The following is a 13211-nucleotide window of genomic DNA, read 5'->3' as shown; positions in this document are numbered from 1 at the left end:
CAAAGGAATCGTGTACTTCCTCCACACTGCACGCTCATTTCAAGGGAGCTCTAATCATTGTATATATAGATGCAAGTTCTACGACGCAAGTGAAACCAGAGTAAGACAGCAAGGCAGTTGTGCAGAAGAATACGTAACGCATAAAGAACTCCAAACTCAGTGCGGTGTTCAATTTGGCCAATATCACGTCTCAGCACGTAAACGGGGAGAAAAAAACTGCATATCTGTATAAAACAAGTTCATCTTAGTATAAGGGCATTTTGAACTGTGCGTTTGTTGAAAATGTGGCACAACTTCTCGGTCCGTGCAGCACTGAGGAGGAAACTCATAAAATTAGTAAATGATCTCATACTAACTATAGCTCAAGCTAGTTGGTGTTCTTCCATGATGAAGCGAGCAGTGCACAACAGCAGGAGCACAAGACAAGGAAGGGGTACGGACACATGCTGCACTTGCAACTGCATATAATTCAGGAACAAAAAAGCGTTTATATAGATGCAGGTTACGAAAACCGCCCGACAAAAGCTGGTCTTACGAATGACCCCCACCAATCACTAAAATCTTGTGTTAACCCATAGTGGGGCTTTTGAAGCGCAAATAAATCACACAAATAGGTGAAAGAACACAATTGAAAAAAAGGACATAAAATTAAATCAAAGAATGTAGCTGCTTGTTGGTGAACAGGTGTACTTCCCTACAAATTTACATTGCTTCGAACAGTAATAATTTATGTGACCATTAGGCTCAGCAAATTTCGGCTTAGCCAAAAAGTGTTTATTCTTTACCAGACAAAGCAGCGACTAATAGTGTTAATTAATTTGTGGTAGACCAGACCAAAATAGAATTATTAATTGCTGAAAGAAAAAACTTGGAACCAAAACGAACAGAAAAGACTCTCTTGACGTGGCGAGGAATGCCTCATGTCTTTTACCGAGAACATGTGTGTCACTGCACGGTAAAGAACCTCAGGTGGTCTAATAAAAATTTTCAAGTGTTTACGTTCTGCGCGTAACGCCTCAGCGCTAAGCTCAGCGGCCAGAAGCTGTCGCCCTGCTGCTGACTGCACAGGGTCGCCCAGTGTTTTTTATTCGTAGGTTCCAACTTCACCACGCACGCAGAAGATTTTGCTGCTGTTGCTGCGACGGGATTAAAGCAGCTGATAGGCTTCTCAGTAGTCGTTTGTGTAGTCAGAAACGTCTCTCCGATCGACGTTTTGCGGACGCAGTGCGCAACTGAAGCCAACTTCACCGCAATACAGGGCGCACTGTAGCAGACGACGCCCGAAGCCCCGCCTGCGGCTCTCACTGCTCACGCACAGCAGCTTCTACGGCATCTGCCACGACCGCCCCGCGGAACACCGGCAGCAGGGAGCGACTTTATTTATTTATTTATTTATTTATTTACATTTCTGCAGCGTCATGAAGGCATAATTGCAGGGAGGAATACATAAATAAACAACGAATCGTACAGCATGTGCCAACTTTTTGTACAGGATAGAAAAGAATCGATGGCAGAGGAAGGAAAAGAGCGTCAACAGAGCATTCACATCAGTCAATTGGTCGGGAAAGGACAAGAAGAGGAAAAGCAGGAAAACAGCAGGTGAACATGCGTGTACATCACAGTTCCAACAGTGCTCAGAACTTTGCCTCGGACTGGCATTCGACAATACTATGAAGCAGCTTATTCCATTCATTTAAGGCGTGCGGAAAGAAAGATTGTATGAACACGTTAGTAAGGCCTTTTATTTCACATATTTTCCAGTCGTGGTCGCGCCTTCTGGGTTCAAAATGAGGGGCTGCACATAAGTTTCAGGGTTAATAGCAGTTTTTTTTTAAATAAATGTGGTAAAGGAATTCTAATTTTATTCGTAAATGGCGCTCCTGCAGAGAGTCCCAGTTCAGCTCCTGCTTAATACTATTGCTTCAATAATTAAACAAACCGCGCCGCACTGTTCTGAACCCGTTCCAGCATATCACAATAGGTTCCGACGCGAGGGTCCCAGACTGCGCAGTCGTGCTCCATAATTGGTCTGCTGTTAGGGAAGTATAAAAGTTCGTTAGCCTTCTCAGGAGCGTCCCGAAAATTCCTTTTTAAAAACTTAGCTATCTAGATGCCTTTGCCGATACATGTTCTACTGTAACCGACTTGGGCAGAGAACCTACAGACGAGACATAGTTACAGTTCAGTCCCTATCTATAGAGGCTCTCCTTTCTTTCGAAAGAGATATTGGTGCGCAGGACTGGTCAGTTATATATACAATTACTGATGTAAATGAAGCATATTTAAAATTCATGGACCTTTTTGTAAAACTATACACAATGCACTTCCCTTTTAGAACTTTCAAGCCATCGAAAAGAGTTAGGAAACCATGGATCACACCATACCTTCTCGGGATGATTAAAAATAAGAATAAACTTTTCCATGCTTTCTTACGAACTCGGTTCCTGGCAACGTTAACAGAATTTAAGTCTTATAGAAATAGAGTAAATAAAGAACTTAGGCGCGCAAAAACTGCGTATTATGAACACCTGTTCTTTGATATCGTTAGCAAAAAACCACAAGTTGCATGGAAGGTGATAAATAATGTTTTAGGTCGCCAAAATAAACATGTCATTCCTGATAGAATAGTACACAATAACCGCGAGCTTATTGGTAAAGAACTGGCTGATCATTTCAATAAAGTGTTTGCCGATATTGCCGCAGAAGACAGCTGCCTTCCTCCTGTTCAGCCTACCGACAATAGCCCTGTAGAGAGTTTTGCTCTCCATTTAATAACTGATCATGAAATTTACACCACATTTATGAATCTAAAGAACAGCAAAGCCCTGGATATAGATAACTTACAGATTACGCCCGTAAAACACGTTTTGCAGCATATCGTCCCGGTACTCGCATACATATTCAACCTTGTTATAGAAAAAGGTGTATTTCCTACTGCCATGAAGAGGTCTAGGGTATCCATCATATATAAAAGCGGGGATAAAAATTATGCGAGAAACTACAGACCAATATCTGTAATACCTGTTTTTTCAAAGGGTTTGGAAAAAATAATATCTGTACGATTAACCAAGTTTTTGGACACGCGTAACTTGCTCTCAGATAACCAGTTTGGATTTCGAAGGGGACGATCAACCGAATCTGCACTTCTATCACTTAAAGAATTTGTGTTGCAAAATATTGATCAAAAACTCTTTACACTTGGTCTCTTTATTGACTACAGTAAGGCTTTCGATTCTCTTGATCACAACATTTTAATATTTAAGCTCACACATTATGGCATTCGTGGCAAATCTCTTGAATTACTTCGGTCATACTTAAAAAATAGGACTCAGTGTATTCACCTTGGCAATCATAAATCTTTACCTCTACCAATATTAACTGGTGTACCACAAGGTAGCATCTTGGGCCCATTACTTTTCATCATCTATATAAACGATATTGCCCATATTGACGGGGGGGCTATATTTATCGTGTACGCAGATGACAGCAGTATTTTGCTATCAGGCAGTGATGTTAATACTCTTATATCAAAGGGTAATAACATTCTTGAAAAATTCATCTTTTGGTCACGATCAAATAAGCTGAAGATCAACCCCTCAAAAACCAAAGCAGTTATTTTTCGCGCTAGAAATAAGTCAGTTAAAATTGAGCAAGATATCCGCTGCGAAGGCCAAATTATTGAGAATGTTGAAGAAATCAAGATACTTGGCATAACATTTAGTTCTCATCTTATGTGGGACTCTCACATAGATAACCTCTGCAAAAAGCTTTCAACAGTTACAGGGGCATTATCACGTTGCCGTTCTTTTCTACCAACAAAAATAAAACAACAAGTCTACAATGCCTTGTTTGCCTCCTACACTAACTATTGCAATTTAGTTTGGTTGACTACATCACAAAGAAATGTCCAGAGGATATACGTACTCCAGAAAAAAAATATTCGTAACATCGCCAATATAGACTTCTTGTCGTCCACAGCAGAATATTTTCAGTCCTACAATATAATTAGCATCAAACGTGCTTACGATTTTCGAGTCCTGCGATCATTTTATTTAGCAATGGATTCTTTCAGGCATTTCCTTAAGTCATTAGCCTCTTTAGAACTCAATAAAAACACTCATACACGGAACACTGATCTATGGTTTATACCTCGTTTCAGCACAAATTATAAAGTGCAAACACTTCAGCATAATCTTCCAGTCATTCTAAATAAATACAAACACATAACTAAGCCTACACTAAAACAGTTACTTGACCAATTCTTGTCCACATAGCTGTACCTTTATTTACAAATTATACCATATGTGCACAAGTGTACTCATTTTAGCTATAATTGTATAATGTAGGTTTCGAGATTGTGTGTATTATGTGCTGCCTTTTCCTAGATATATTACCGGTTAACTATTTAATGGACAGTTTTTTCATGCTATTATTTGCTTAGCCTTAATGTCTTTTATTTTTTTTTGTATGCCACATAATTGTATTTCTAAAACAATATGTGTAAATTTCCTTTGAAGTTATAATCGATACTTCGTTAATACTGTTTTCTGTAAAACTGGTGTCAAGCTCTAAAATGTAATTCTTGTTAATGTATGTTCTTGTTAATGTATATTTTTCTACTCAGCCATTATCCATGTTTGTAGTCATATATTGTGTGTTAAACATATTTTATTCTCCATTCAATATTCTGCATCATAAGGTCATCACCTACTGCCTCGTTGGTGGTTTTATAGGCCTTTGTCAAGCTGTCAGGAACAGCTTTTTGCCTATGAATCCGCCAGAATCTTTCTCGAAAATAAAATGAATTGAATTGAAACATTGAATTGAGGTCTGTTAGAAAAGTATCCGACCTTTGGCCGAGGAAAAAAAACTGGCATAACTGGAGCGTTCGAAATCCAATCACCTTCTAAGTAGTCTCCTTGGGACTCCACAAACTTCTCCCAGTGGTGTTGCCATTGTTGGAAGTATTCCGAAAAGGCCTCTTTCGGAATGGAGTTTAGCTCAGCTGTCGTTGCTGCCATAATGTCCTCTCTTGTCTGAAATCGAGCTCCTTGCAATGTCCTCTTGACTTTGGGAAACAGCCAGAAGTCGCAGGGGGCCATATCAGGAGGGTACGGAGTCTGTTAGACTACAGGAGTCTGGTTTTTCGCCAAAAAAGTCTGAATTAAGTGCGAGGAATGTGCAGGAGCATTGTCGTGATGGATGCGCCAATTTCCTGTTCTCCTCAACTCCGGTCTCTTGCGCAGCACAGCAACACGTAGGCGACGGAGGACCTCCCTATAGTACTTTTGGTCATTGTTTGACCCGGTGGGGTGCGTACTCGTGGTGTGAAACACAGATGGAGTCAAAGAAAGCTGTCAGCATCACTTTGACATTGCTGCGCACTTGGCGGGCCTTCTTTGGTCTTGGTGACAAGAAATGCTTCTACTGTGACGACTGGGATTTGGTTTCCGGGTCCTACCCGTACACCCAAGACTCGTCACCAGTGATTATGGTGTTTATGAAGTCGGGGTCACTGTTTGTGGAATATAGCATGTCCTGCGAGACTTCAGCACGAAGCTGCTTTTGCTCCGCCGTGAGCAGCTTCGACACGAATTTCGTCGCAACTCTCTCCATGGCCAAATCTTCGGGGATAATGGAATGTGCAGAAAAACTGGTGATGTCCACCTCTTCCACAGTTTCTCGGATAGTCACACGACGGTCCCGCATCATCACAGCGTTCAGTTCGGCAATGACCTGGTCATTTCGGCATGTTGATGGCCGACCGGAGCGTGGCTCGCTCTCCGCCGATGTGCGGCCATCTTTAATCCAATTGTACCACTGTTTAATTTGTGTGCTGCTCATAGCATCTTCACCGAAAGCCGCACTGAATATTCGAACAGTTCCTACTTGGTTGTCATCCCGTTTCTGGCAAAATTTGATGCAGTAGCGCTGCTCCTGTCGCTCCGCCATTTTCCTTGTAATAAAGAACCGACGAGAGCACTGCGCACTGCCTCACTCAAACGCTGCGTCCCAGCGACTGACGCTATCGGCAGGTCGGAAAATATTCGTACATGCGCACGAAGGTTCAAGGTAGGCTGGTGCAAGCGCGCTTGTTTCATATCCGTCAGGTGTTCGCAAAAAAAAAATAAAGTCGGAAAATTTGCTAACAGACCTCGTATATTCAGTCTGCTTTCTCCATGTTAGGTCAGCCGGAAAAAAACCCCGAGATATTCGAAGTCTGTTATTTTAGATAAAAGCTGGTTGTTTAAAACATCAAAGTCAAAGTCATTTTATTCAGGCAGCAGTAATAAGTCCCTAGGAGGCAGACATAAACCATCTGGTGTCTTCTTGTAACCCAGAAAAAAAAGGAAATAGTCAAAATTGTGTGCTCAAAAAAAAAATGTGTTCATGTTCTTTTGAAGGCTTGAGGTGAAGAACTGTCAGTAATAATATTCATAATCACGGCATGCTTCAGGAAGAAGTCAGGAAGTCAGGAAGAAGTCAGGAAGCTGATATGTTAACTTTTGTGTTCCGTAGTCTGTACGAATCCTGTCTTTGTTATAAATGGTATGCCGGAGATTATACATGTGTTCTTATACCCCTGTCACACTAGCAAATTTAATGTCATTCGAACCTAATGGCATTCGATGCATCGAATGTCATTTCGTCTCTCTCGGTGCTACACGGGAAAAAATAATGTCATTCGAAAATGGTGGCATCGATGATCAGTGAAGAAAAAAATAGTCCAACTAAACGACATCAGCGCGCATAAAATATGTTTGAAATTGTTGTGCAGTGTTTCAAAAGCGAGTGAGAACATTTGTGTGCCGTGTTATAAGCTTAAAATATTATTTCCGGCCGTTCTGCACCTTTTTAGCTATCAAAAGCCAAGCCAAGTACAAAGTCAACCACAAATCCGATAAATGTAAACAAACAAAATGGCTGACATGGCGGCGCGCGCACATGCGCGGAGCTTGGAAATGACTTCCGAAAGGTGAACTGCTCAGTTACGTCTTTAAGTACCTTCGAGCTTAACAAACACGGCACGCCTACCAGCAAGAATCACGCAACCCAAAATGACCGACGGTCGCAGGAAAGACGCTGCTTCACGCTCGGCCGCTGCTGTTGGCTGCTACTGAGACCGAGAGTAAGAGCTATCCACGATAGCCTCTAGTGCGAACACATTCACACCAACATTAACTTTTTTTATCAGAACTAAATAAATGCACTTTCTAAAATTGGCAATGTGCACATTACTTTTTCGCGTCGCTTGTTCCTGCTGCGTATCTGGTGTCCAGAGTACGCATTCGGTTCGAGATCGAATGCGAATGAGTTCCCCTAACTCATTCGATGGCGAATGTCATTCGAACCTAATGGCATTACATGTTCCCGTGTAGCAGCCTATTAATGACATTAGGTGCTAATGTCATTCGATTCGAATGACATTAAATTTGCTAGTGTGACAGGGGTATTAATCAACATATGTCTCAATGAACGCTGATGCATTGGGTTTGATTTCAGTGTATATAGCTACTGCTAGTTTTTTACATAGGATGTTTGTGATAGAATTCGATGTTTTTTGAATAACGGGGCTGAGTGAGTTCGGCCTGGGAAATTTTCTAATTGGCGCAGAAAATGTTTTGTAGTACATGTAGGTTCTCTAAATTTGCTTTTGTGGTCTTACCCCATACAAGAAGACAGTAGTGCAGACGGGAATGTATTAGAAAATAATACAATTGCTTTTTTAACCATGGCGGTAGCAAATTCTTTAGTTTATAGGTGAGCTCAATCGTTCTTGAGATAATCTGTTCGAACTTTTGCGGCATGTGCAGACCAGTTTAAGTGTTCCTGAAAGATTACACCTAGAAATTTATGTGAGGCAACGCGTTCGATTTGTTCATTGCCGAAGCGCACAAGAATGTCTGACGTACAGTCGCCGTCAAAAGTAAATCGAAGGCAACTTTGTCAAAAAAATGTAATTCCTTTAAATCTAAAGCATAATAGTCCATGTTTGTTGGTGCACAGCGCAATTCGCACAATAACAATTAGTCTGCACATATGTATTCAAGGATGCATGAATTGGGCGGGCAATAATTAAATTTTTTCGTTAATATTGCCTTCCATTTACTTTTAACGGCACCTGTACATTTATTTTTTCGTCGAAATACAATATATTTGTTCTGTTTGTTCTGTTTGTGTTCAGGGCTAATTTATTTACGCGAAGCCACACCGATTGGTTACACAGCCAGGCATAGTCAGACAAAACAGGAGTACGACTGCGCGTAAAAGATATGTAGTAACATTTTGCAGCATTCAAAGCCATGTCCCACTTCTCGCGCCAACGCTCAGTGCGGCCCAGATTTTGTTGTAGATTATTTGTGTCACATGAGGCTTTAATCGAGCGATATAGGACACAGTCATCTGCGTACAGGAGCACTTGACACGTAACATTTTCCACGATGTCATTGACATAGATGACTTTCTAAGAGTGGACAACCCGTACCTTGTAATTTTCCTTGGTTGTATTGTTGGTTCCTCGCTCGCACACAAATGGGCGGCCTTATCATTTTTCTTTCCGTACGATGAGATATTGCCTAGGTTCCCCGGAACGATCGTAATCGTGCAAAACTTTCCACGCCATCCGCGCTTGATGTCAGCTCTTCCCGCGCCCTATGAAGAAAGCTCGTCGCCTGCAAACTGAGCGCGGCAGACCGCGGCAGCGATTGTGATTTTCGACGTCGCCGACCAAGTGCAGTTGTTGTCGCCGCCGTCGAGTTGTACATATTTTGGCACGAGCCCAAAAAATAAGGGCAGGAACTCCAACGTACGTTCAAGTCACGCACTAGCGTGCCCTTATTTGTCAAAAACGTTGTGCTGTCGATCGTCTCCTTCCCGTGAATATAAAATCCAATTCTTCCGTATGCATGCATTCATATGGTGCAGTTTCCGTATGAGCTGTACCTGTCCGTTTCAACCATGCAGACAGACTGCGTATGGCTCGTATGACGTCAGGAAAAAATCCGTACGTTCCGAACACAGCATAGAGTTTCACTATTGCCTAGAGGGAAAGCTCAAGACCACTTCAGCCACCATGGGCGCTCAGAGCATCATGGGCCGGTGAGCAACCGACTGCAGAACTACAATTCTGGCCAAAAAAAATGCAAAAATGAACGCTGTTCGATAATAAAGAATGCCATAACATAATAGCCTGTCTAATGATTGCAACAAATGAGCAGAAAAGCATGTAAATATAAAGTTTGCCCAAAATGAGAGATGGCTATCTCTCCTATTGGCCAAGTACTGAACACTACAAAAACTAATATTTCATGCTTAACAGGCGCACTTGTAAAAGTAAGTATTGTCGCACAGCGAGTTTTCGAGCTTTTCGTGCCAATTGCTGGAGCCGGGAGCCGACTAGAAGAGTGCGTTCTTGGTGCCACCGGTTTTCGTAGAGTTGCGGCTCTCTTGTTGCGAGGAAGACACAGCTCCCCTGTGGAGCGGTCCCGCGTGCGTCCCCCACTTCCTTTCGCTAGGCGCGGTCGGATCAGGTTAGAGAGTCTGTGTTGCTGCGGATTCCCGACCGCTTTCTGGCGCCGTTTCCCGGGTGTTGCCGCGGGGGGCTCTCTGGCTCACGTTCCGCGGTATGCGTTTGGGCATTTAGCTCCGTCATCACCCCGTTTGCGCACAACATACACACACAAACACGCGCGCATTCCGTCCCTACTCGAACAAGGTTGCGAGCTAGCGCACACTGGGTGTTTCTGTGTATTTTAGTTTGAGAAAGTGTATGAGTTTGCTGTCGGCATGTCTTGAAATGATGTGTTCCGATTGGTTCTGGTAGCGGCTTTCCTGATTGGTCTAATTGGTCCCAAAAAGGGTCCTCAGAATGCTGTCGCAGCTCCTCTGGTTGGCTCCGGTAACGGCTTTTTTGATTGGTAGAGAAAAGGGTCGCCACAATGCTGGTGAAGTGTATATAAGAGCGGGTTCCTCAACAATGTATCGAAGTCATGACACGTCGAATGCCAGGGGGCAAAAGGGGCCCAGCTTTATTGAGCAGCGCGTATTTATACCCAGAGTAGGGCGGTGGGGCAACCGCAGCGCTTCGGTTCATAACGCTTATCAGTTGCCCGTTTCAGCCGGCCTGGCGCACGCTGCCCGTCGCACATACGATACATCTTTCTTCTTCTATAACAAAGAACAACAAACTAAGGGAAGTTTGTAAGCACAGGATCAGCTCACTGCACAAGGAATAGCTCAAGACACTTGTTCAAAGTTCCCGCCGTATGCCAAACGACGCGGGGGTACCCGTTGTCTCTGCGATCGTCTTAACACCGGGGCACTTGACACTGCATCACCATCCGACGTCACTGGTTGCTGCGGCGGTTGCTGTTGGTGGTGGTGGTGGTGGTGCGGCTGCTGCAGCTGCTGCCGCTGCTGCGATGCGCTGTTTGTTAAGGTGTCCTCGCTGTCGTCATCAAGTTCACGCTGAAAAATTTCTTTCGTAGGCAGCAAATGCTTTCGGTTGCGACGCAGGAGTCTTCCGTCCTCTGTGACAACATTGTAGGACCTGGGTTCTGCACAGCGCTGCACGACCCTTGCCTTTCTGTCCCAGAATAACTTCTTCACACGCACGATGTCCCCTTGGTGCAGAGGTGGTAGTGCTTGCCGTTTGTTCGTTGTCTGACGATGCTTGACAACATGTAGACCAGGACCATCTTGAATGCTTGGCAGCGTTGTTCGGAGCTTTCTGCCCTGAAGGATCTCTGCTGGTGACTCAACTCCTTCCAGCGGAGTTGCCCTGTATGCTAGCAAACCGAGCCAGAAATCTTGATTGGTTTCAGCGGTCTTCTTTAATACTCGTTTTACCACTTGCACCCCCTTTTCTGCGAGGCCATTTGACTGGGGGTACCTAGGGCTTGAAGTAATGTGGTGAAAATCGTAATCTTTTGCAAATGTGGCAAACTGGTGGCTTGAAAATGGCGGTCCATTGTCTGAACACACTTCCATAGGTATGCCGTACCTCGCGAAGATGGCGCTAGTTACTTGAATGACAGTGTCAGCAGAAGCATCTTGAAGAAGTTCCACCTCTGGAAAGTTCGACAGCGCGTCGTAAACGCAGAGGTAAGGCCTGCCGCCGTAGTAGAAAATGTCAATGCCAACTCGATGCCACGACTGCTCAGGCACTGGGCGCATCTTCAGCGGTTCATGTGGCTGGCTGTACGAGTATTTCCTGCAGACTGCACATTTCTGAACAAAATCTTCAATGTCACGACTCATTCCTGGCCAGAATACCACTTCCCGGGCTCTTGCCTTGCATTTAGTAATGCCCAAGTGGCCTTGGTGAATTTTTTTCCAGTATTTCACGCTTCATACTGGTGGGAATAACAACCTTGCATCCCTTTAACAAAATACCCTGGACTTGAGACAGCTCGGCATTAAATGGCTTCAGCTGGCCTTCGACCTGTTTGCCTTTTTCTAGACTCCCGAGTACACTGCTTAGGTATTTATCATTGCTTGTCTCGGCTGCTAGTCGCATGAAAGTTTTGTGGCTTAAGCGAGCCGCAACCACACTCACGGCATGCACTTCTGCGTCTTCGATGTCGATGCCGGCCTTATCGCAGTCGAATGAACCCCGGGACAGCATGTCGGCCAGGAAGAGTTGTTTTCCTGGAACAAAAACAATTCTGATGTCATAACGAAGCAGTCGCAGAAAGAAGCGCTGCAGCCTTGGTGGCATGTCACCGATTGCTTTATGGGATATCGCAATCAAAGGTCGGTGGTCGGTTTCCACGATAACCTTCCGTCCATATGTGAAATGATTGAATCGTTCACATCCATACACAATCGCCATCGCTTCTTTTTCTATTTGCGAATATCGCTGTTGTGTTTCAGTCAGTGCTTTAGACGCGTACGCGACCGGCTTCCGCTCGTTATCTTGACACTGTAGCAAAGCAGCGCCTAAGCCGTTCTGTGATGCATCGCACGATATTTTAGTTTCCTTCGCAGGGTCGAAAAGCGATAGCAGTGGTTGTTTGGTCATGATGTCGCAGAGCTGGTGCCACTCCTTGGCGTGGTTTGCCGTCCATTCAAAAATTGTGCCTTCCTTTAGTAAGCTTCGCAGTAGGGCTGTCCTGTGTGCCAGCGACGGTAAAAATTTGGCGAAGTAGTTTGCTACCCCAAGCATTCTTTGCACAGACAGCTTGTCCTTAGGTTCCGGCATTTGCATCATACATTGTATCAGGGAGGGACTCGGCCTTACACCCTCACTGCTGATTACGTCGCCAAGGAATTCTATCTGTTTCACGCCAATTTTGCACTTAGTCGCGTTGAAAGTCAAACCAGCTCGTTCTGCAGCTTCTAGCGCTGATCTCAGTCGTTTGTCGTGCTCGTGCGTTGATGTGCCCCAGACTAATATGTCGTCGACATATACCCTTACGCCAGGTAGACCCTCGAAGATTTCATTTAGGATCTTTTGAAAAACTTCTGGCGCTGAAGAAATTCCGAAGGGTAGCCTCAGGAAACGGTACCGCCCGAAAGGTGTTGCAAAGGTGCATATTTTTGAAGTTTCCTCGTCTAACGGTACCTGGTGGAAGCCAGATGTTGCATCTAGGCGCGTGAAAGTCGTTGCTCCGGCCAGTTCAGCTTCTATATCTTCTCGCATCGGCATCTGGTAGTGCTCTCGTTTTATACATTCATTAATCTTCCTAGGGTCCATGCAAACCCGGAGCCTTCCATCCTTTTTACGTACTATTACAAGAGGGCTTACCCAGTCTGTCGGCTCAGTCACCTTGGCAATAATTCCGCCCTGTTCCATGCGCTGCAGCTCCTCGCGCAGTGGCTCCCGAAGGGATAGTGGCACCCTTCGCGCTGGCTGTACGACCGGCACGGCGTCATCGCGGAGAACCATATGGTAGCGACGCTGAACGCAACCTGTACCGATGAACAGATGACGGAATTCATCCACTATTCCCTCTGTGGCGTTCTGCGATACGCTGTGCACTTGCCGGGAGAGAAGCTGGAGGCGTTCGCACGCTTCGAGTCCTAGTAATGCTTGTCCTTTCCGAACGATGAAAAATTTCAGGACAGCTTTGAGACCGTTTAGCTTCACTTCCGATGTAATTGTGCCAACATGTTCCATTTTGCTTCCGCCGAAGGACCGCAAAGTCGCGCCACTTGGCTGCAGTGGTGGCTTTGGCTGCATTTTGTTGAAGACACTGAGGGGTAGAATA

The sequence above is a fragment of the Amblyomma mixtum genome, chromosome 8 (assembly GCF_055824585.1).
Source record: "Amblyomma mixtum isolate Tamu chromosome 8, ASM5582458v1, whole genome shotgun sequence".
NCBI classification, from domain to species: domain Eukaryota; kingdom Metazoa; phylum Arthropoda; class Arachnida; order Ixodida; family Ixodidae; genus Amblyomma; species Amblyomma mixtum.
The sequence above is the reverse complement of the archived record's forward strand: the minus strand, read 5'-3'. Positions refer to the sequence as shown.